This window comes from Drosophila teissieri, chromosome 3R (assembly GCF_016746235.2).
Source record: "Drosophila teissieri strain GT53w chromosome 3R, Prin_Dtei_1.1, whole genome shotgun sequence".
NCBI lineage: Eukaryota > Metazoa > Arthropoda > Insecta > Diptera > Drosophilidae > Drosophila > Drosophila teissieri.
Window position 1 is genome coordinate 1,685,745 of NC_053032.1, and position 23,911 is coordinate 1,709,655.

A 23,911-nucleotide genomic window follows, 5' to 3' on the forward strand; every position below is an offset into this window, starting at 1 on the left:
ATATTATGACCATGGGTGATATCCAGGGTGAATGATTTATTACTGGCCTTATTATATTAAGCTCGACAGCTTCTTCCAATTTTGCGATTACTTTGTCCTTTTGATGGTTGCATCCATTGATAACTTTACCGCCTGTCTTTTCCACTTTGGAAACGGAAAAACATTTTTCATTTTCTTTACTTCAGGTCGTAAACGTAATACATTTAGTTTGAGTGCCATATCACGTTAGGGTTCAAGTCTATTGATATGGGAGCTTTCAAAACACAAATTACGTACAGCAATTCGTGTGAAGCATAACCTCTAAATCCATTCGTTTAATTTGGTCGAACGTTAAATACTCCTACCTTATACGCTTGAAGACATGACATCATTAGGTTGGGTCGATTAATAATGATAGTTTGCAACGACCAACCTGACATTAAATAAATTCATCTTCATCGTCGATCTTAAATCAATTTCCTCTGGGTTTTAGATCTCTTTCTCTCTCTTTCTCTCTCTTACGCTTTAAATTTGTTCTGCACTTAACAGCAAAATGGCAACTTTGCGAAAGTGTCCCCTTCTGTAGGGCCGGGACTTCCAAACAAATGCCTCTTAAAACTGGAGTTCTGCTTTGGTGAGAAATAAGCATTTAGCTTATCGACAAGAACCTTGTAAATATCTATTTCTTTACCGAAATGTTTTGGTCACAATCCTTCCCCTTCACACGTCCGTGTGTCAAGATTGTCAGACAAAAGGTCTGTCAACATTTTTTACCTACTCCACTTTTCGCGTCAGCACCCCCTAAAATGGCTTACCTATTCGTATTATCGCTGTTGAATTTATACCATAGCTTTATTAAATTAATATGTCCTGAAGAAATACATGCAAAAAGCATGTGTGTATGTGTAGCGTCGTTGTGAAATTCACAGGAGGTGAAATTCACGAGAATTGTAGTGAAATAGTGATCACCATTGCAGACGGGCATACAGAAGTGTTCATGGATGCAAGATTGTGCATGCAAATGATGGTGGTTGTGCGTACATAGTAAGGAAAACAGTCAAAGTCTTCGGAGAGGAGCGATCATTTTTGAAGAAGATGGTCAAGATAGCGGAGCTCAAGGCAGACCATTTGCGGTATTTGCTAAGAAAGAGAAACCTGGCCGTTGCAGGCTCCAGAGCTAGTGCAGAGACTAGTGAAAAACGAGAATTCTGAAGAAGTGGACTTGCCACAAGCAGTTGGAACTATGAGCCAACACGAAGAATTATTCGCAGCACAGGCGGCTGCGATTTCACAACTACAACAGCAGATGACGACACTGACAAACATTGCGAATACCTTACCAGACTATGACCCCGGAGATGAGAATTTGATATCCGTGAATCAGTTCATCGATTAACAAAGTAGTAACAAAGTTGATACGCAATATCAATGAAACAAAAATATGTACTTTTTGCTATATACACAATGCTGAAGGGTTCCGCCAAAATGTGGCTCGATTCTTCGCAGATTTTACACACAACATGGAACAGTTTTGCATCAGCAATCCGAGAGGAATTCGGATCGGAGCCGGACGATTCAGAAATTCATTTTAACATGACAAATGCAACCAGACGATCGAAGGAAACCGTAAAGGAGTATTGTTTCCGTACGTCAGCAGTTGGTTTGCGATTTAAGCTTTATGAAGCAGCAGTCATCCGATATGTTAGAGCGGGTCTACAGCACAGAGAGTTGCAAAACAGTATTTCAGTCATTAATTTTTCGTCGATGTAAGAGTTTCGAGTCGTATTTTATAAATAGAGGGAGGCCCAATACAATACTTTTGAGGTAAAGCTGGAAAATGAGATGAAGCAATCAAAGCCAAGAGAAGCTAGAGCATGCTTCAAGATGTTGGACATTTTGCTAATTCTTGCACAAAGGAGAGGAAATAACAATAAGTTGCAATAAAGTTTTCATCGACGACAATCTGTTGCAGGAGGATTTGTTGTTGGGACAAGATGTTACATGCGCTGAATTTTTGTGGAAATTCGAGCCAAGCGAGATGGAAGTCAGTCCATCAGCCGGGAACACGTTCAACAGAGAGTATTTTTAAAAACCTTCTTGTTAATTTTTAGAAAGAAGAAGAACGGAAAAAAGTATGCAGTTTGCTCGATAAGTTTGCAGACGATTTTTGCACAGGTTTGAAAGCATAGGCAAGACAAACGTCGTCCAGGCACAAATTGATGTTGAGGGTGGCCAAGTAGTTTCTCAAGCGCCATACCGAGTCTCCGATACGAAGAAGGAAGTTTTTGCCAAGATGGTCGACGAACAATTACTCCATCCACGTCAGAGTACGCCATCGCGGTGGTGCTCATCAAGACGGTAGTTATCAACTTTGCACCGATTACCGCCGCCTGAACAAGCTGGTCAAGAAGGAACATTCACCGTACCGAATATTCAGGAGAGGTTGCTGGAGGCGAAACGTTTCGCATATTGTGCATCACTAGACCTGAATAGCGGATATAATCAGATTGAAATGAAACCGTGGTGATGGTTTTGAATGGATTATTTGAAATTAAACGTCTTCCGTTTGGGCTAAAAAATGCACCTGCTGCATTCAACAGACTCATGGTAGAGTTACAAAAACGTGTAAAGAAGGGTGACTTGAGTTTCAGATCAATTCTGTGCCCCTTCGCCGTTCTTCTTTCGTCGTCCTGCGTCGCTTTCGATGGCGGATCCGTACGCCTGGGGCTTAGGATGTTATGGGGCAGGGTGTATCGTCCGTGAGATAAGCTAGCGCTCCTCCCCGAACCACCTTTGCCGACCACTGACTCCACCGTCCCTTTGCGACCACGCTAGGTCCTGGTGTTCGCTTGTCCTTCGCTGGTCGCGGTTGCGGAAATCTCTTTAGATGCTCGCTTCGACGCACTTGTATTTTCACTTATTCGCTTCACTGTGTAGCTCTCCACGCACTGTTCCGGATCGGCTGTCTGCCCATCGACTGTGTGGCTGTATGACTCTCCGCGCCCTTCCTTATTGACTGTCTGTGTACTCCGCGTACTCATCCTGATCGACTGTCTGTGTGGCACTCCGCGTACTTTTCCTGATCGACTGTCTGTGTGGTACTCCGCGTAATTTCCTGATCGACTGTCTGCACGTATGGCACTCCGCGTGCTCTACTGATCGACTGTCCCACACTTCCTGAATCTGCTCCGACCGTCTGGTCGAACGTCCGTGTCCGGACTGAGCGCCTCGCGCCTGCACTCCGCGCTTGCACGTATGACCTACGCGTGTTCAACTGACTGACTGTTCCGAGCTGCGCATGCGCCGTCCTTTTGTAGGCCGCGGGAATGCCGCTATTTCCCTTTTTGCACACGGCTCGCTCGCACATGTCCCGCACCGTGACGTCCTCTTCGTGCTCGTCCAAAGTCCACACCGTTACCGTTTGACCTCTGTGCCCTTGGCCGGTTCAAGTCCAAGGTCCAGCGCGCGTACCGTTAGTTCACGGTGCGTCCTCTTTGTGCTTGTTCAAAGTCCACACCGTTACGTACGACCTCTGCGCCCTTGGCCGGTTCGGGTCCAAGGTCTAGCGCGATACCGTTAGTTCACGGTCTCTCCGCTTTGCCGGGGTCCAAGGTCCATTATTTACAGTTTGACCTGACCGCCCTTGACTCATCTCGCATTCCAGCAGTCTTCTCCGTTGCTATGCCGATCTCCTGCACCCGGATTTGTGGGGAATATTAAGACTCCTCACATCTCTCCCTTTCTTTGGAAGTTTTTAAAAGATGTTGTTTCCGGCGGTCCTCCGTTTCGGTGTTTCGGTGTCTTCTTGCATAGGCAGCTTCCTCGATCCTCCTCTCGTCGACCCTGCGCCCTTCGTTCTCAGCAGTCTCAGCCTATTAGACCCCGTCGTTTAGCGTCGTGACTTGGCATCTCGAACATCCTAGCGCCCTCCTGATCGCAGCCTTGCGATCTCACTATCGATCGACCGCTATTATCGTAGCGCCTCCATCCCGATTTTCTTCGCACGTGGTTCTGGTGTTGCAGCTCAATGGAGGTAATTTTGCGGCTTTTTGTGTAAAATCCGCCATATGCACTCATTCCTCTCTTCTGGTTTTCAGCTCCACAAACTCGATGGTAATAGCCTGGATCTGAGCGCCCTGGAGGCCAACTTGCAGCAGCAAGTGCCCCCCTCGCGTATGTGAGCTGTGCAGTGCCCAACACCCTCCTCAATATGTTGCTTATCTCTTTTTACTCGTTTATTGGGTGTATATACCCTTATCTCGCCCCCGCGACGCACCTTCAGGCGGAACCGCTGGCCGCCCAGCACGAGCAACCCAGCGGTCCTTGTGCCGTCTGCACGTCTGCAGCTCGGCCTCCTCGACCACCCGGGGAGGCCACTCCTAGCGCTCCAGCTCCCTCCAAGGCTTCTCGTTTTGCGACTCCTGCTTGCGGAGTGGTGGCGGTGGATGCGGCTGCGCCGGCGATGGCTGTGGCTGTGGCAATGGCGGCTGCGGCAATGGCGGCGTCGGCAACGGCGGTGGCTGCGGTGGGTGCGATGCCCACAGCTCCTCCTCCTCCGCTCTTGCCACGCGGCCTGGGCGGCGAATGCCTTCCGTTCCTCCACCATCCGCTCGAACCGTCGCAGAGTGGCGTTCCGCGCGTCCACGAACTCCCGCAGATCCTCCGGGTCCAACGTCGGTATCGCGAGCCCGAGGCGGATTCGGCCGTACCCCTGCGTCGCTCGCCGCACGCTGCGAGAAGCCATCCTCCTGGCCCTCGCCACCCGGACTTCCTCCTCCTCGTCCGAGGATACCTCCGGGGTGACCGTCTCACCCCCTTCGTCCTCCTCACTCTCCGATGAGAGGGTAACACATACGAGTGGTCACTCGGCCACCATCTGGTCCTCCGACAGATCCACGTCAGGCACCTCCCCCGGATCATTACAACCGGGGATGGGGATCGCGACACCAGGGGGACGCTAGAAGCTGGAGATAGGAATCGGAATCCCTTCTCCATATCGCTCCGGGCTGTTCCCCAGTGCCGGTCTCCCGCACCACCCGGTTGGTAATAGCTGCGCGTGTAGTCATTCTGCCGACTCGATTATGAAAGACGGACTCGCTTTTCTCGCCGCGACGAAATCTCGGTTTTCTTTGCTCCTTGTGCTCCGCGGGGCCTGTACCGGTAACGGGATTCTCCTCCGTGTACCTGCCTCCCACGGAACAACTGTGTGCGTTAGCCGTTAACGGTTTTGCGGCTGCATACCCTCCCTGTCCCGCTCTCGCGCTCCAACGGGCCTGTTTGTGTGTGTGTGTTTGTTTTCGAGTGACTTTGTGACTTGTGATACCCCGTATCGTCATCCCCCCTTCTTCACTAAAGGGTTTTCTTATTGTTTTTCGCACTCGGTGTCCTCTGGCCGATATACAAATCACTGGTGACGTGAATTTCTTTATACTGAACGGCCCGTCGAACCTTGGTGCCCATTTCGCCGTAAAGCCCTCGACAGGTGGTGCTCCTTTGCCCATACTGTGTCTCCCACCTTGGGCTTACACGGCTTCCTTTGATGATTATAGTGGCGCGCATTATCCTGCGCTGCCTTTTCCATGTTCCTCCGCACCAGTGCGAAGATCTCCTTCAGTTTTTCCGCGTTTTCTGCCGGCGTCTGTGTACACCTGCCCGTTCAGGCCGTCAGTTCGTCAAACAATGCGTTCGGCAGCCTTGGTTCCCTTCCCTGCGTGATAAATGCCGGCGAGTATCCGGTGGTCTCCGCCACACTCGCCATTCGGCCCCTGTGAACTGCGCGATCAATGATTTCACGATCCTGTTGGCCCTTTCTGTCGGGTTAACTTGTGGAGTATATGAAGCCGTGAGCTGGTGTCGCACACCCAGGAGCCTCTTGAACGCACTGCTCGTGCCGTACGCATCGGGATGATCTCGGTCCATTTGGAGAACCTGTCCACCAGGACCAGCAGCATCGAATTTCCGTGCTTCGACCTCGGCAAGGGGCCCACGAAATCCGCACACACGGTGGTCCATGGTTTTTTCGGCACCTGGGTCAGCATTTTTCTGGCAGCTGGTTAGGCTTGTATTTCATACAGCTCTCGCAGTTCCGCACATTCCTCCTTACGTCCCGGTGCATTCCTAGGCAGTGGTACCTGGCTGCCACCCTTGCGATCGTCTTCCGACTTCCTAGGTGCCCTGCTCTCCCCCTCTCCCTGGTCGGTACACACAGCGTTCATGACACCACATCCTCATTCCCTGCCCTGTTCGGAATGTTCCTGTACAACTGGCCGGCCTCCTCTAGGTAGTCTGGTAATTTTTGGGGATCCTGCTTCACTTTCCTCCGCATTTCTTCTGTCCACCTGCATCCCTGCTGCTCGTCAGGGTGCCCCTCTTCCTTCGCCGTTATCCTGCGGCTCGTTTCCTGAAGCGGCTGTCTCGACAGGGCGTCCGCGACGACGTGATCTGTTATCACTTTGAAATGGTAGCCCATCAGGTATGGTCTTAATTTTCTGACAGCAAACACCTTTGTTAAACATTCCTTCTCTGTTGAAGAGTATTTCCTTTCCGTTCCGTTCAGCGCTCTGCGGGAGTTGGATATAACCCGCTCGCCTTGGTCGGACTACTTTGTGAGGATAGCGCCCAGCCCGTTGTCGCTGGCGTCCGTCTGTAACACCAATGTCTTTGCGACCCCAGAATGGGGTCGGCGACCAGCCTGGTTTTGACGGCCTTGATGGGCGTCTGTCCACTCCCACTTTGCCTGTTTGTTCAGCGGTACCACTCTCAGGTACTGTCGCAGCTCCTTCACGTTTCCCGGGGTCTTCAACTGTGCTATTGCCGCTACCTGTAGCGCTGTTTGACCGGTTGATCGTCTTTCATCGTGATTTGTGCACCGCCACTGTCCCTTGTACTCTTCCCAACTCAGCTAACTCTGACTTCAGGAAGCCGTCAATATCCTCCTCCGCAAAGTCTGTCGCCCTCTCCACAATTGCCACTGACAGCTTTTCGCGTGGACTGTCCCACTGGTATCGTTACGCTCAGTCCCGCGCACTCCATCCTGGCCCCAACTTTCGTTAGAAAATCCCAACCCAGCACTAGAGCGTCGATAATGTTATGGAGGATTAGCAGTGGCATTCTTACGGTCCTCTCTTCAAGTCCTATGTCCACTTCGAGCAGCGATGTGACCTCCTCATATCGGCCATCAGCCAACCGCACTTCTCTCCTCGTGGATACGACCTCTCCCGCCGCCCGCAACCTGTCCGCCAACTCTTCGCTAATGAAACTAGCTGTGGCTCCGGTGTCCATCGTGGCCTTAGTTTCCACTCCGTCTATGAGCACTGTGGCGGACAGTTGCCTTTCTTCAGCTTGCCCATTAATTTTGAGGCGCAGCACCATGCGAACCCTGGTTGCCCCTCTGAGGCTGGGGTCGCGAGGCGTTTCCCGATCTTGGACAGCACTCTGCGGTCCTCGGGCCGATTCTCCAGCAAAAGCTGATCGGTCGGTTCCGGCACTCCCGCATCCAGTGATCTTGGCTTCCGCATCTAGGGCAGGCTTGTGCTGGGTTTAACACGAACCCCCGCCACACCGGGTCCGGCCCTCGCCCGTTCGTGTCGTGCCTTGACGGTCCTGTGGTTTCCTCTTGGCACCTTCTGCACACCGCGTTTTGCTCCCCTCTTGGGAAGTCCCGCTGGTGACGGGCTCTGTGGGTCCGCTCCGACTCAAATCGTTCCCTTTGGGTGTCCAGGTCCTCGAACTCATCGGCTAGGATGCTCCAGGAACTCCAACGGCTTGTCGTGTCCGTTGTACCGGAAGCTCCCCTCCTGCACCTGCTTCGCCACCTTCGCGTAATCTTGAGTGGCTATTCTCGCGTTGTCCCGACGATCGCGGCTGGACTACCGCGACTACCTATAAAATTGCTGGTAGAAATCTGCTGTGGTTTGATTTCCTTTCACCTGCGATGTCATTTGGTATTCTAGTGTTGTCACATAGCGCTTATCCGCGTAGTGTGCTGTGAAACAGTTTGAGATAGCTGTCCAATTTAGTGGGGGGATGTAAGACTCCAGGACTGAGTCTGCGTTGCCTACAATTACAATATTCCTGATAACGTTAGGAAATCCGTTATACCTGGCTGATCCTACTGTTGATGAATATATTCTTAAAATTCTATCTACGCTTTTTCTCCATGAACTAAATTCTCCTGCTTGGCTGGAAATTTCCCTTAAACACTTTACTATACCTGGGATAAAAAGAAAAGAGACTCCAGAGACATAGACGCAGCGCAAGTTTGTCGATTCATGATGCCACGCTCACTTTAACCCCCAAAAACCGCCTAAAACTGCCACGCCCACACTTTTGAAAAATAATTTCACCTTTTTTTTTATTTTTGTTTTAGTACTGTAAATTTCTATCGATTTGCAAAGAAAATTATTGCCACACCCACCCTAACGCCCACAAACCGCCCAAAACTGCCACACCCACACTTTTGTAAAATGTTGTGCAATTTTTTTTATTTTCTTAATAGTATTGTAACTTTTTACGATCTGCAGAAAAACGGTTTGAAAAACTTTTGAAAAATGTTTCGATATTTTTTCACATTTTAGTTAGTCTTTTACATTTTTCTCGACTTGACAAAAATTTTTTTGCCAAAAAACGGTCAGTGTTGAAATTTCTCTTTCACAAGCTGAGTAACGGGTATCAGATAGGCGGAACTCGACTTAGCGTTCTCTCTTGTTTTTGCTTACTTTTAGGATGAATTTTCTTGAGTTAAGAAAAATATCCTTAATTTTATGGTGATTTGTCCTAAATATAAGTAGCTGGTCCCACTTTCATAAATTACGGATAAAGACTGAAAGAAAATGGAAAAAAAGAAAGAATATGTAACCGTAAGTTATTATACATAATAAATAACCTAATTATTATTTTATAATTAATGTATTGATTACACACCAAATTAAAAAATTACATGTACTTACCAGAAAAAATGTTAAGGAAGGCTGCGGCTCCCATTTTCATAAAATGATCTTCCAGTCGGCGAGAAGAATTGGCAGATAGAAAAAATTGTAAATGTAATTTTGGCCAGGTAAACCGAGAACTTAACTCTATGGTTGGGTTAGTTCACTAAGTGGGTATGCTTTTAGGCTTGGGTCGATAACCTCAGTCTAGTCATCGGTTTACATGTCCGAAAACGTTGTCCAACACTGCGAGCGTCTTTCAACGAAACTGTCCCAAAATTTCAAGTGGCATTTGTGTTCTTCGGGGTGGTTGCCTCGCCTTGGAGCCCCAACCACGTGGTTCGCAAAACCTTCTCGGAGGGAATTCTCCCAAGAATTTTCGTAACTGCAGTCATGTAGCCCCATAATTTTTAAATGGATCCCCGCTAGCATCGACAACCTGGATCATCATTTCATCGCTGGAAGGCCTTTCAACGCTGGAACTGTACCCATGTGAGTCTGTAAAGCTAAGAGTGATGCCGTATTTTCGTAGCGTAGTCCACACCTACATTCTTACAAAAACATTTAAAGTGAATATAATGATTAGGGGGTGGCTGAAAAAAAAACAAAAAAAAACTATATATTGTAACGAACTGATTTCATAGTTTCTGCTCGCTACGGATTGCAACGGCTAGCTCAGAGAGTTTGTTTGTTCGTCCCACCAAATTTATGATTTGTGTGATTGCCCGACCAAAGAGAAGAAGAGTTTTTGATTATAACAACCTTTATTTGATGACGCTTGACAAAGGGAATCCTGCGATCCTCGCCTTCGAATGCGCGTCGTCGCTCCTTCGTCGTCCTTCTTCGCTGGTCCCGCGGGACGGGTTGTATCGTCCGTGAGATAAGCTATCGCTCCTCCCCGAACCACCCTTGCCGCCCACAGACTCCACCGTCCCTTTCTGACCAAGCTAGGTCCTAGTGTTTGCTTGTCCTTCGCTTGTGGAGATCCTCTTCGGATGCCCGCTTCGACGCTCACTTGTTCCGAGTCTCGTTCCGCGTACGTTAACTGTTTCACTATTCCGCTGTAGACCTCCGCGTACTTTCACTGACTGACCGTCTGACTGCATGAATCTCCACGCACTTTTCCTTAATTGACCGTCTGGCTCTCCGCGCACTTTTCCTGATAACTGTCTGACTTCGCGCACTTTTCCTGATCGACTGTCTCGAGCTGCGCCTGCGCCGCCCTTTTATAGACCGCGGGGATCCCGCTATTTCCCTTTTTGCGCACGGCTCGCTCGGGGTCAAGGTCCAACTCTTGTCCTGTTAGTTCACGGTGCGTCCTCTTTGTGCTCGTCCAAAGTCCACACCGTTACCGTACGACCTCTGTGCCCTTGGCCGGTTCGAGTCCAAGGTCCAGCGCGGTACCGTTAGTTCACGGTCTCTCCGCTTTGTCCAAGGTCCATTATTTACAGTTTGACCTGACCGCTCTTTACTCCTCTCGCATTCCAGCCGTCTTCTCTGTTGCTAGGCCGATCTCCTGCACCCGGATTTGTGGGGAGTTTTAAGACTCCTCACAATTACAAAAACATTAAAGTTAACCTGAATCGAAAAATGTTTTCTGTTTTATTTTGCGAGATCGATATGGATCTATCGAGTTATATTTTATTCCTAATTCTGTTCCCTTTTGGAACGGTCTCACTTTTCTTTCCTTGCTCCTGGCTGGTATCTTCCTGTTCCTGCCTTCTTCTCCTCGTCGATCTCCGGATCGAGTTTTTCTTTCCTGAATAATTTCCCTACAACAAAAAAACACCACTAACGATTATTTTGGAGCTTTAACCTCCACAAGACCGACCGCACTCACAAGTGGACACGGCCGTTAGTATCGCAGTCGCGGACAGTCGCGATTCGTCCGATTTGCAAATTTTCACTGGCCACATGGCGGTCACCTTGCCCTATATATGGGCTCGGTTCTGACGGTTCCCTTTCCTACTTCTACTTCCTCCTTTTCTCCCTCCCATAGGTCGAGAACCGACTTCAAGGCCAGTGCTCTGGTTTCATATCAGTGTGCGTGGATGCACTTCATCCGTGTTATCCCTCTCCCCACATGCAATCCACACTTCCCCTTTTCTTGGGTGTAGAAGGTAGGGGGCGCTCTAATTGTTTTCTCCTTTCCCCTCCTCCTCGTGGGACTTCCAACCTCGCCAAACAAAATTGTTGCGTTGGTAGGGGACGATAATTTCCATGTTGTTCCGCTTATCAAAGGGAACATCCACGAAACCAAAGTTCAAACGAAGTCCAAAGAACACTTCCGAGCTGTGTCTAAGTACCTGGAGGAAACAAAAAAGAACTTCTACACCTATCAACTAAAAAACAGCAAGGGACTGCAAATTGTAGTAAATGGAATCGAACCTGACGTCGCCCCAACTGAGATTCAAGAAGAACTGAGATTGAGATTGTAGCACAACAGTAATATAAATAACATTAAATAACAGTAATAAAAATAATAAATGGATATACTACGCATTTCCATGGGGAATGCCAACGGCATTTCACGGCATAAACCTGAAATAGCTAAATTCAAATCACATCGACGCCATGCTGCTGGTTGACACGCACCTCACTGGGCGATATAACTTCCATATAAGAGATTACACCTTCGACCGCACAGATCATCCGGATGGAAAAGCCCACGGCGTAACCGGCATCTTAATCAGAGAACTCATCAAACACCACTTTAACTAAAGGTTTGCAACAAATTACTTGCAAGCCACGTCCATTAAAGTGCAGTCAGGAAACGGCAACCTTTGCATTGCCGATGTATACTGCCCACCTCGCTTTACTATCTCTGAAGGTCAATTCATGGACTTCTACAACACACTGGGGGATTACTTCAAGCTGCAGGAGACTACAATGCCAAACACACGGTATCACGCCTCGTGACTCCCAAGGGAAGACAACTGTGTAATGCACTTATAAAAGTGAGCAATAAACTGGACTACGTTTCTCCTGGTAACCCCACATATTGGCCTGCAGACCCCAGAAAGATTCCAGATCTAATTGATTTCGCGGTGACAAAAAACATCCCACACGATTAAATAAGCGCCATGGGACTACCGGATCTCTCATCTGACCACTCACCTCTTTAAGGCCCAGAAATTACGGACCACCCCTATAGGCTGACGTCGCACAACACAAACTGGATGAAATACAGAAAGTATGTGAGTTCCCACATTGATCTAACTCCTCAGCTAAATATCGAAGCGGACATTGACTGATCTACAGCCGCTCTGGAAGAGGTACTCGCCACATCAGCTAGGATTTCAACACCAAAACAGAAGAATGTGAAAATTAAGATGTTCAAAGCCAGCCTGCGAATTGAACAGCTGGCTCCGAAAAGAGGCGCCTGCGACGGGGGTGGCGAAAAATATCGCCCGTAGTTTTTGAAAATCGAACTTCAATTAGGAAATACAAAATTTTTAGTTTGTTACTTTAATGCAAAACCAAATGTAGAAAAATATTAAGGATTTTGCACATTTTCTACCCGCTCTACCATAGCCTAGTTGTATTTTAATATCCAGCTATCCTATACGTATGTGTCAAAAATAAATAATAAAATATAAAATAATAAAATAAAGTATATATATTCTTGATCAGGATCATTAGACGAGTGGATCTGGCCATGTCCGTCTGCCCGTCTGTCCGTCCGTATGAACGTCGAGATCTCAGGAACTATAATGTAAATTTGTAAATATTTTCCCGATTGGTCAAACATTTTTTTACAACGCCCACAAATCGCCAATAACTGTCAGTGTTAAAATTTCTACTTCACACTTCCACTAGCTGAGTAACGGGTATCAGATAGTCGCGGTTGTCGACCATGCACCATAGCGTGCACCATTTGCACCGATTCGAGTTAAGAACCCCAGTATCCCGAAACAGAGTGTTGGCACAGATCGGCGGAAACCCGATCAAATGTTAGCATTTTTTTAAGCGTACGACTGCAACATAGTAAAGGTGAAAGAGGAAAAGTTTAGCAGAGGAACGCGTACAGCATATGATTGCGATTTATTTGGATAGTTATAGAGAAAAAAAATTCACACATATAGTAATGCTGTCATTGCTAAAAGCATACAACGCATTTGGCGAACCTTTTTTTGGCTGAAAATTGTCATCGATATGAAATATAACAGGAAGAGCAGCCCCACAAGAGGTCTTCTGTGTTTTATAAGTTTCCCGTTCATACTGTTTAATTGTTGTGTTTAATTCATGTAGCGATTATGTTAAAGCGGCCTCAAAAAAACCACCCCGATTTCCCCAATTTTGGTATACACCAGTGTCGAGTATCGCAGCCGCCAGCAAATCTTATATGTATTAATACATAATATGTCTAGGAGGTGGATGGCTAGGTGGTTGGGGTGGATTGATATCAGAATTGCTTGGTGGATGAGGAGTTTGAGATTTTCCCTAAGTTTGAACCACTATGAGCCAGTGGGGTTGCTATAGTCGTAGGTCGGCCTGATTTCGTTCAGGGGAGGGCGCCATGTGAGCCTGTGGTACAGCCCTATGTATTTGGGTGTGTTAATCGATGAGATGGTTTCCCTGTTGAGTGCAACGGGGGGACATTCTCCCCTGCTTAATGCGAAGGTTGTGTGCACGGATTTCTTAGCGTTGACTACGAAGTTTCATCGATTAGAGGATACGACTTGAGGCACCTGCCAGTTTTAAAATGCCCAACTGGGCAAGGTACACGAAATATGTTTGTACTCACATGGTACCAACTCAAACAGTGTCTACCCATGAGGATATTGACCGCCTGACCGAATCGATGGAGGAAAATCTTGTTGCTGCAGCCAAGGCCTCTACCCCTCCAGACACACACAAAATGACAAATCATACCAAGACAACTCGCGAAATCGAACAGCTAGTACTTGAAGAACGAAGACTAAGAAGAGAATGGCAGAATCACAGATCCCCAAAGGCTAAGGAACAGCTAAAAATAACAACACGTAGACTAACCAGGGCACTTAAGCTTGAGGAAGCAAACGCCCAGCATCTATATATCGAACAACTATCGCCCACCCGCAAGAAGAACCCTTTGTGGAAAGCACACAAAAATATTCAACAGTCGTTCCACTGCGAGGCCCCTCAGGAAGCTGGATACGCAGCGAACAAGATAGAGCAAGTGCATTCGCCGATCACCTTCAAGGCGTATTCCAACCAAATACTGCTAGCAACTCATTTGTCCTACCTGTAGCAATTAAAATCCAGCCACCAATAAATCGAATAACATTTAGTCAACGTGAGATAGCATCTATAATAAAAGATTTTGAGCCCAAAAAATCACCTGGACACGACTTGATGACAACAAAAATGATCATAGAACTCCCACCGTGTGCGGTTCTGACCTTATGCAATCTCTTTAACGCTATTACGAAACTTTGATACTATCCCCAAAGGTGGAAAAAGACGGTCATAGTGATGATTCCCAAACCAGGCAAAGACAAGACGCAACCCTCATCCTACAGACCAATCAGTCTCCTATCGTGTCTCTCGAAACTGTTTGAAAAGGCATTTTTAAAATACCTAGCCCCCTATTTAAGAATGCGAAACACAATACCATCCCATCAATTTGGTTTTCGCAAAAATCATGGAACGATCGAACAGGTCAATCGCATCACAAACGAAATTCGTACTGCTTTTGAGCACCGGGAATACTGCTCAGCAATATTCTTAGATGTCGCACAAGAATTTGACCGAGTCTGGATGGAAGGACTAATGTACAAGATAACAAAACTGCTTCAAAAGAGTGTTCTCAATCAGGTGTAACAGTTCGACTCCACACGACCGCGTTATCAATGCTGGAGTTCCCCAAGGAAGTGTGCTGGGCCCCGTTCTTTAAACTTTATATACAGCAGACATGCCTACAAACTATCAACTCACAACCTCTACGCTTGCTGACGATACCGCAATACTCAGCCGATCCAAATGCCCATCAAAGGCAACAGAAAAACTTGACTGTCATCTTAAAACAGTGGAAAGATGGTTTGCGGACTGGCGCATTAAGATAAAAGCAGACATGTAACATTCACACTGAATAGGCAAACCTGCCCACCATGTACCCTAAACAATACACTCATCTCACAATCAGACGTAGTAACATATCTCGGGGTTCACCTAGATAGACGCCTCACCTGGCGGCGACATATAGAATCTAAAAAGACTCATATGAAGCTTAAAGCAGGCAATCTCCACTGGCTTATTAATTGCAACTCTCCGCTTAGTCTGGAATACAAAGTATTTCTCTACAATACCGTGCTGAAACCCATTTGGACATACTGCTGTGAATTATGGGGAAACGAGTCCAAAACCAGCATTGAAATTATACAGCGAGCTCAGTCAGTGATTCTGCGAACTATCACTGGGGCACCATGGTACCTACGCAACGAAAGCATCCATAGAGACCTCAACATAAACCTCGTCAACGAGGAAATCCAGATGAGAAAGAGTAAACATCAAGCAAAGCTCGCCGCACACGAAAATCCTCTCGCGAAGTCGCTCACGCGTGAATGTAGTCACATCAGACTAAAGCGCAAAGATTCTCCAGCCGGCTCTCAAGGCGTACGCAAAGAAATCTTAGGGCCGTCTCTAACTAATACAACTATTTAATTTTGTACTTAATCTAATTTATATAATAAGATTTGAATAATTATTGTTAGTCTCATAATAAGAGAAGATCCAATAAATAACGCAATAAAATCGAAAAAAAAAAAAATAATGTTTATTATGCATGTTTATTGGTGACCCTGTCGACCCTTCGGTAGCCGCTAATATAACTGTTGATGAACCTGCTGATAATATTACTGAAAAACTGACACATATTACAGTGATCAAACAAACATCCAAGTTCATACATGAGCTTCTTGCTCATATTAACATTCCTGATTGTGATTGATCCACAAATTTAAAGTTACTGGGAAAGGATTACTCTCAAATAAATCACACAAAGACAAAATCACCAAACAAGCTTACCCAATGCTAAAACGGTCAATGTGCTGTAAAAACATCATGTGCCTACTGTGCCGATCCCCATAAATCATCGGACTACCAAAACAACACAGTAAAAAAATGTGCAAATTGCTAAAATAACCCTTATAGCCCTTAAGCCCTTATAGACTCTCTTATTAAACTCTTTTATTCAAACACTCACTTCGTGGACGAAAGCAACTTGGTTTCACAAGCGTTGCCAAGAGCAACTGTTTTGGCTAAACCTAATCAGATGTCACCTCCAGTTGGTAATTATCTAAGTTATAATCAAGCTGCTACTGAAAAAGCCTCCAACTCATCCGACTTATTTACTGTGGATGAAATCTCTGCACTTCTAAGTAAGCTCGTGGAAAAACTCAGCGGCTGCACAACGAAAATTAAAAAATGTAATGTTATTACTAATCTTGCTGTTTAACAATTTTAACGAACTGATTTTGTTGGTCTGCTCGCTACGAAATACGTGCGGCTAGCTCAGAAGATTTTGTGTGTTGTTTATATTTAAACGTGATCACCCGGTTACCAGTAACAACACTTTGCAGTTCTCGTTTCTTTGATCTTTATTCTTGCTAGATTTATACTGTGATTTGATTATCCGGACGTGTCCGCTATCCCGTCGTGGAAGTGAACCCTCGCCTGGTACTCCCGCGGCCGCACGTGGTCGGTGGTGAGAAGAAAGGCTATGGGCTTAGGGAAGCGTCACAGTTCTCAGACTAGGGTGAACAAGTGCTGGGCTCTCAAGGCGTACGCCTCGCTAGCCGCAACCTCCTGTCCCTTGCTCTGTCCCGGCCGGTCCCGCCAGACGCCTGTTCAGTTTCCACCGACGCTCTGTAGCAAGAAGCCCAGTGAAAGACGAACGTTCGACCCTACCCTTTCTCTCTAGCTGGTGAGGACGGACCTGGGCGACTCCCGAAGGCAAACGCCTGGTAAAACAACAACACGCCAACCCCACGTCTGCTCTGCCTGGTGGCGCCGGTACCACGCCTGCTCGGTTTGCACGGACACACCAGGCAATCGCCTGGTTCACGTACGTAGCTCCAACACAGTCGACCGGGTCTTCACCATAATTCCTGCCGCCTCTTCGTGTCCCTGTTCGGTTTGACCCCACCTGTTGAATGCTTCCGGACTAACCGTGCTTCGTCGTATTGGACGACAGCTACCTGTGTCTCAATTCGAAGACTTTGCTTGTCCTTACAGACTTCGTTGCTTTACGTTGTCGACTCGTATCCTCGTTCTCCATGACTGCCCAGCGTTCGGTCTGCTTATATAGGCCTCCTTTAACGGCGTATCCCTCTTGTCTCAAGTCTCCGGATCCAAAGTCCACGGTTTTACCGTTGGCCCGGTCCAAAGTCCAGCTGATACCGTTATTCTCCTTACCCTGGCACGCCGACGCCTACTGTTGTCTTGCCGTCCTGCTCCAGATCGTGCCGACTCCCTCTCGCTCTCTATGTTCTATCCTTTCAACCGTCTTTTCTCAAATCTCTCTTCCTACCGGTTTTGTTTCTCCACACTTTTTTTCTACAAATCCTCGGCTTCGCACTGCCGTTACTACGCGTTGACTTTTTGCGTAATGTCTACAATAACAAACAAGAGAGAACGCTATAGTCGACTTCCCCGACTATCTGATACCCGTTACTCAGCTATTCGAAGTGCGAAGGAGAGTCTTCAGCACATACAGTTTTTGGCGGTTTTGTGGGCGTTAAAGAGGGCGTGGCAAAAAGTTTGTTGGCAAATCGTTAGAAATTTACAAGACTAATACAAAAATGAAAAAATATCGAAACATTTTTCAAAAGTGTGGACGTGGCAGTTTTGGGCGGTTTGTGGGCGTGGCAACATGAATCGACAAACTTGCGCTGCGTCTATGTCCCTGGAGTCTGTATGCTTAATCTCAACTTTCTAGCTTTTGTAGTTCCTGAGATCTCGACGTTCATACGGACGGACAGACGGACGGATAGACGGACATGGCCAAATCGACTCGGCTACTGATCCTGATCAAGAATATATATACTTTATATGGACGGAAACGCTTCCTTCTGCCTGTTACATACTTTTCAACGAATCTAGTATACCCTTTTACTCTACGAGTAACGGGTATAATAATTCTCTTAACTATCTAAATTAATAAATTAGAATTCCTAGCTTTAAATCAGGTCCATATATGTCTCCTTATCGAAACCTGCCTGGCTCAAAGTACCAGGAACTACATTGTGTATAGGAATAGTTGCACTTCCTCTAAGGGCGGGGCGTAGCAATTTTGATTAAAAAATGTATTTTACATAAACAAATCAGAAACATAAATACCCATTTAATTGAAAATATTGGGATTAGTATTCAACTGGGCAACAGGTCGGGCTCTTAACATATTAACGAAATGTTTAGGACTGATCTAATTAAACTCTCTAATGTTGGTGGAAGTTATGTTTTTGGGGGTGAGTTGAATTGTAGAAATCGGCTCTGGAATTGTGCAAGAGTAAATTTATCGAACAGGCAGGCTTCAGACCACACAGGAGTTGCGTAGACCAGGCAAATACACTACGCATAATAACCGAGCAAGCTGTGGAATGGAGAGCCCCGCTTTACCTCCTGTTCATCGACTTCAAGAAGGCATTCGACTCAGTTGAAAGAGCAGCAATATGGCGAGCACTTGCAAGAAAAGGAGTACCTGCAAATCTCATCGCCATCATCAAATCGATGTATGACGATGCCAACCTGGCGGTACTGCACAATGGAAAAACTAGTGCACCTTTCCAGACGAACACCGGAATTTGGGAAGGATGCCCATATCTCATATCGCACAGACTCGGCGACATACAGAGGAAAAGTGACGACCACGTCAGGATAGCAGCGTAGGGCTCGAGATAAACATAACGAAAACAAAAGCTATGCGCTTCAACCACTCCAGCCAAGGAAACATCAACATAAATGGGAACCCAATCGAGTTCATTACCAGTTTCCCATACCTTGGCACCATCATATCCAACAGTGGTGGAGTGGATGATGATGTCTCCACTCGTCTTGGCAAAGCCCGCTCAGCATTTGGGAGACTATACCGCATATGGAGAGACCGACATATCAGCCGACGAACAAAGTTTAGGATCTACAATGCGTGTGTGAAATCCATACTGCTATACGGAAGTGAGACATGGCTCGCCACGAAGAAAATAACGCAAAAGCTACAGGCTTTCAGCAACAAATGCCTGAGAGTCATATGTGGGGTATTCTGGCCAAACAGAATAGCCAACACAGAACTGTGGCGCGTTACAGACGAGTCCCCGATTCACATACAAATAAGGAAGAAAAAATGGATGTGGATAGGGCACGCTCTCAGAAGAAACCCGAGTTGCATAGTGAGGATGGCACTAGACTGGAACCCCCAAGGAAGCAGGCGAGTAGGAAGGCCAAGAGCAATCTGGAGAAGAATCGCTCACCAAGAACTAGCCCAAATAAACACCACATGGGAAAGTGCAAAACAGACAGCTTAAAAAAAAAGTTAGATGGAAACCTCTCGTAGAAGCCCTAAGTTCCCGAAAGGAATAGAAGGAATTAAAAAAAAAAAAAATGTATAACGATTTATCAAGTACGGTTAATTTTGTTGTCAATTTTGATTTGTCTTCTGACCATCTGCAAGTACTAAGTAGCATGAATATCACAGTTACCTTAAATAACTTAAAAACTATTCCTCAGTTTGCTATAGCGGATTTAAAATTTAAACGCATTTTAAACGATGTACATAAATCAGCCTTTCAAAATATTCCCCCAAGCTCTGAGATAGTTAATAATATGATACAATATTTAACAGAAGATTTCGCTAAGGCCACTGATCTGTCTGTCCCTAAATCAAAATGCACCCTTTTAGATAGAAATAGCATTCAAAGACAATAAATTAGGTCTAAGCAACAAATTTATAAAGCTAGACTGAACCTCCTCATCTCTTAAATACGTGAAGAGCTTTTCATATTTAATAACTATTCATGAGACCTTAAATTATCTGGGTTGCCTAAAGATACGAAACCGTTATGGAATTTGACTAAAATAGGAGGAAAAACCTAACTTGACATCTCATTTCACAGACTATGACACTTTAAGTAAAGTAAACACTTCCTTACAGAGTATTAGTTTTTTGTCTTTTTCCTCAGTGCCTGTCATCTCTATAATCGAAGTTCAAGCTGTAATCCAGACACTAAAAATTAAGAAAACTCCTGGAGTTTATAAGATTCTTAACGTCTGTATTAAAAACCTTTCAATAAACTAAATTTCCTTCTTAAATTTCATTTTCAATCAATGTTTTTAAATCGGATACTTCCCAGCTGTATGAAAAACTGTCTTCTGAATCTCCGGAAAGCTATCGTCCCATCTGCTTACTATCTAGTTTTTCAAAAATTCTAGAACGTCTAATAAAAATTAGACTAATAAATCATTTAGACGATAAAAATATCTTACCCACAGCCGCCCAATATGGGTTCAGAGAATCTTTAAGTTATATTCATCCGCTTAATGAGGTGGTAACTTGTGTTAATTTCGTGGCAAAGAAAACGGTTGGCATGTTAACGCTTGATGTTGAAGCTGCATTTGACACCGTGTGGCACAAAAGGCTCATGCATAAATTAAAAATATGCGATACTATCTATCCTATCTATGTATCTGCTCAAAACTATTCAAGATTTCTTAACGGATAGAAGCTTTCATATATTCCTAAACTCAAAAATGAAATCAGTACAAGCCGATGTCCCTCAGGAATTTGTGCTCGAACACACTCCTTACAATGTTTAATGGTATGATATACCATCTTGTGCTAATTGTCGTACATTTATGTTTGCTGATGACACAGCCGTACTTAGTACTTGTTCGTCTTCTAATTATTAAAATATTCTACAACATTCTTTAATTTCAATGTTTGACTACTTTACTAAATGAAAAATAAAATTAAATGTTAACAAAACAAACATTTTTCATAAAAAAACGCCGCATAAAATACTTGCCTAGTTGTGAACCGGAAATTGACAATAATAAAATTCCTTGGGAAAACTCTGTCAAGGACCTTTATCTTGACAAAAAGATTATTTTTAAGGATCATATTAATAAAGCAGTCGACAAAATAAATAAGCCAGTTGGTAATTTATATCCGTTTACTAATTGGAATTCAAAACTATCCTTTAAAAATAAGTTACTTATTTATAAACAAGTTTTTCTACCAACTATCTTTTGGGCAACATATTTATAAATTACAATTACAAAACAAAATAGGAATTTACAGATGATATTCAATCTTCCTTTTTATTAAGTTCCCGTAAGTTGTATGAAAAATCAAATACTAAGCCGATTGATGAGATCATCACCCGAAACAACAATACATTTTACTCTAACTTAACTTCCATTATGCATTTTCAAGTGCGGGCAGATTCTCCACTAGCTAGTTCAAATTAGTTTTCTAGAGTATTAGCCCCATAGTCAGTAAGTTAGTAATTACTATAGTTTTTAAGAAATAAAAGGTTTTTTGTATATGCCACAATTGTCTTATTTTGTAATATTAATTTTCATAAATAAATAATATATGTATGTAAAATTAAGTTAATTTTTCAGTTGTAAAGATCTTATTACGATCTAATCTCTGTAAATATATTTTATGCTAGATTCAAGCTTAACTTATAATACAATTTACCTTAAATGGAAAATCGTATGGCGAACTTGGTGCTAAAGTTGGAAGGGAAAGTTAAAGTTAAAATACAATGTGGCTTATTATATGCATAACTGACCAAAGTTAACCGGTTCCGGTTAAAGTTTCATTTTCAAATACATATGTATCTGCAACATCGGACTTTATTTTAAAATCCAGTTTTGTGTGTCAAATATTTTTCGACAATTATACCTTTTAAAATTAGTTTATGTTTTTATTATATAATATGTAATATATGTACAGTGCCGATCAACTGAATAGGTTTGACCGTTTTCAAATCATGACTTTTTTCTCCATAGAGGAAACTCCGATTTAAATAAATTTTGTTGTATAAAGAAAACTGTTATGTTTGAAAGTTTTGGTTCTGTTAGTTTTGTTTTTATATTATTTTTTCAAAAACATAACACAAAATCTCCTTTGTTTCTGGCACAACTGAATAGGTTTTACACTTTTGACTTCTCTTTTTGTTTGACCGTGTGATTAAAAAGAGTTGAAGTATTGTGTATTCTGTAATTTAAACATTCATTCGGCCATGCTCCGGTAATCGAATTCGTAAGAATTTTACGATTTGTAAAACGGGAACTTTTGTCTGGTTATCGCGAAGGTGTCATACTGTTGGTGAAACGAAACAGCACGTATAAAAGCACATATAAAAAAATATTAAATTAGTTTTCAAAATTGTGGGTGTGGTAGTTTTGGGTGGTTTGTAGGCGTTAGAGTGGGCGTGGCAACATGTATCGACAAACTTGCGCTGCTTCTATGCTATGCTAAATCTTAACTTTCAAGCTTTTGTAGTTCCTCAGATCTCGACGTTTATACGGACGGACAGACGTTGATCCTGATCAAGAATATACAGCTGCGAAAAAAATAATAGCCCCACCATAACGTATTTTGTTCTCGATCAAATAAATTAAGGTTGGTGTACCGATAGTACCAAATACTGATTTGCTAGATATGCTAATGCTAGATAAAAATTTAAAAAAAAATTTTAATCGTCCATACCTTAATTTTTTATAATTTTTTTGGGCGGCAAGGTCTAAAATGAGGCCAAAACAAAAATAGCGCCAGTATCGATTTTTTCAAATATTCAATACTTGTCGGCGGTTTGTTTTGGTGAAAAGCACATGGTTATAAAACCTGACAATTGTATTCCTATTTCCAACATTTTTTTTTAAACATACCTTAAAAAAAAATATTAAAATGGGACGAGGAAAGCATTGCTCTTCAGATAAGCGTGACATCGTCAAAAAACCAATTTCTGAAGGAAAATCACAGAGAAATATTCGTCTAATTCTTCAATGCTAAAACAAAATGATAGGAAATACAACGAGAATCCCGAAAAACGTGGGAGAAAACAATCATTGGGCACCCATCTCTTCAAAAGGCTTGTGCCCGAGAGCAAGAACGATCCATTTAAAACTGCTACCGAACTGAAAAAGAATCTTAACATATCCGCAACAGTGCAAACAGTTCACACATGACAAAGGAAACATGGATTAAAAGGCTGTAGTCCAAGGAAAGCCCCTCTTTTAAATTTGAGACACATACCAAAGCGCATTAAGTTCGTCAAGGAACATTTAAATTGAAAAGATGAGAGCAAAGTTGTTTTTTTGTTGGTGGCAATGAATCTTGATCGTATGTAAGGCGCCCTAGAAACACCGAATATAAGCCAAATTACACAGTAGAAGCAATTAAACACGGAGGATCCAGTGTAATGGTAGTTGTGGCTATACCATAATATACCATGGTTAAAAACCATCATGGATCAACATGTGTTTGTGGATATTTTGGTGACGATGATGCTACCCTTTGCCGAATACAATTAACAAGACTATATAATAAATCTGTTCCTGTTTTGGATTGGCCTGCACAGTCCCCAGGCCGCAATCCCATAAAAAATTCTTAGTCAGATATAAGAAAAGCAGTTGTAGCTTCAAAGCCAACTAGCAACGAATAACTTTGGGTATAATTAAGGAGTCCTGGAGCAAAATATCCCTAAAACGGTGCCAGGACCTGGTTGACTCCAAGCGAAAATGTTGCGCAGCTGTTATTGCTAATAAAGGATACACTACCAAATATTAAATTAATGGGATAGGCGTAGTTTTTATATACAATCACTTGGTTTTAATAAATTTGTTACTGTTAAGTTTATATTTTAAGTTTAAAGCATTTTTTATGAAGTGGTGATATTATTTTTTTTCGCCTTATTTTGTCATTTTTCATAATGTTCCTTAAATAAGTTAAGAATTCATAGAACAATTGTGATTTTTTTTATTTCCTAAAAAGTGAATTGTTTAACCTTTCTAAAAAG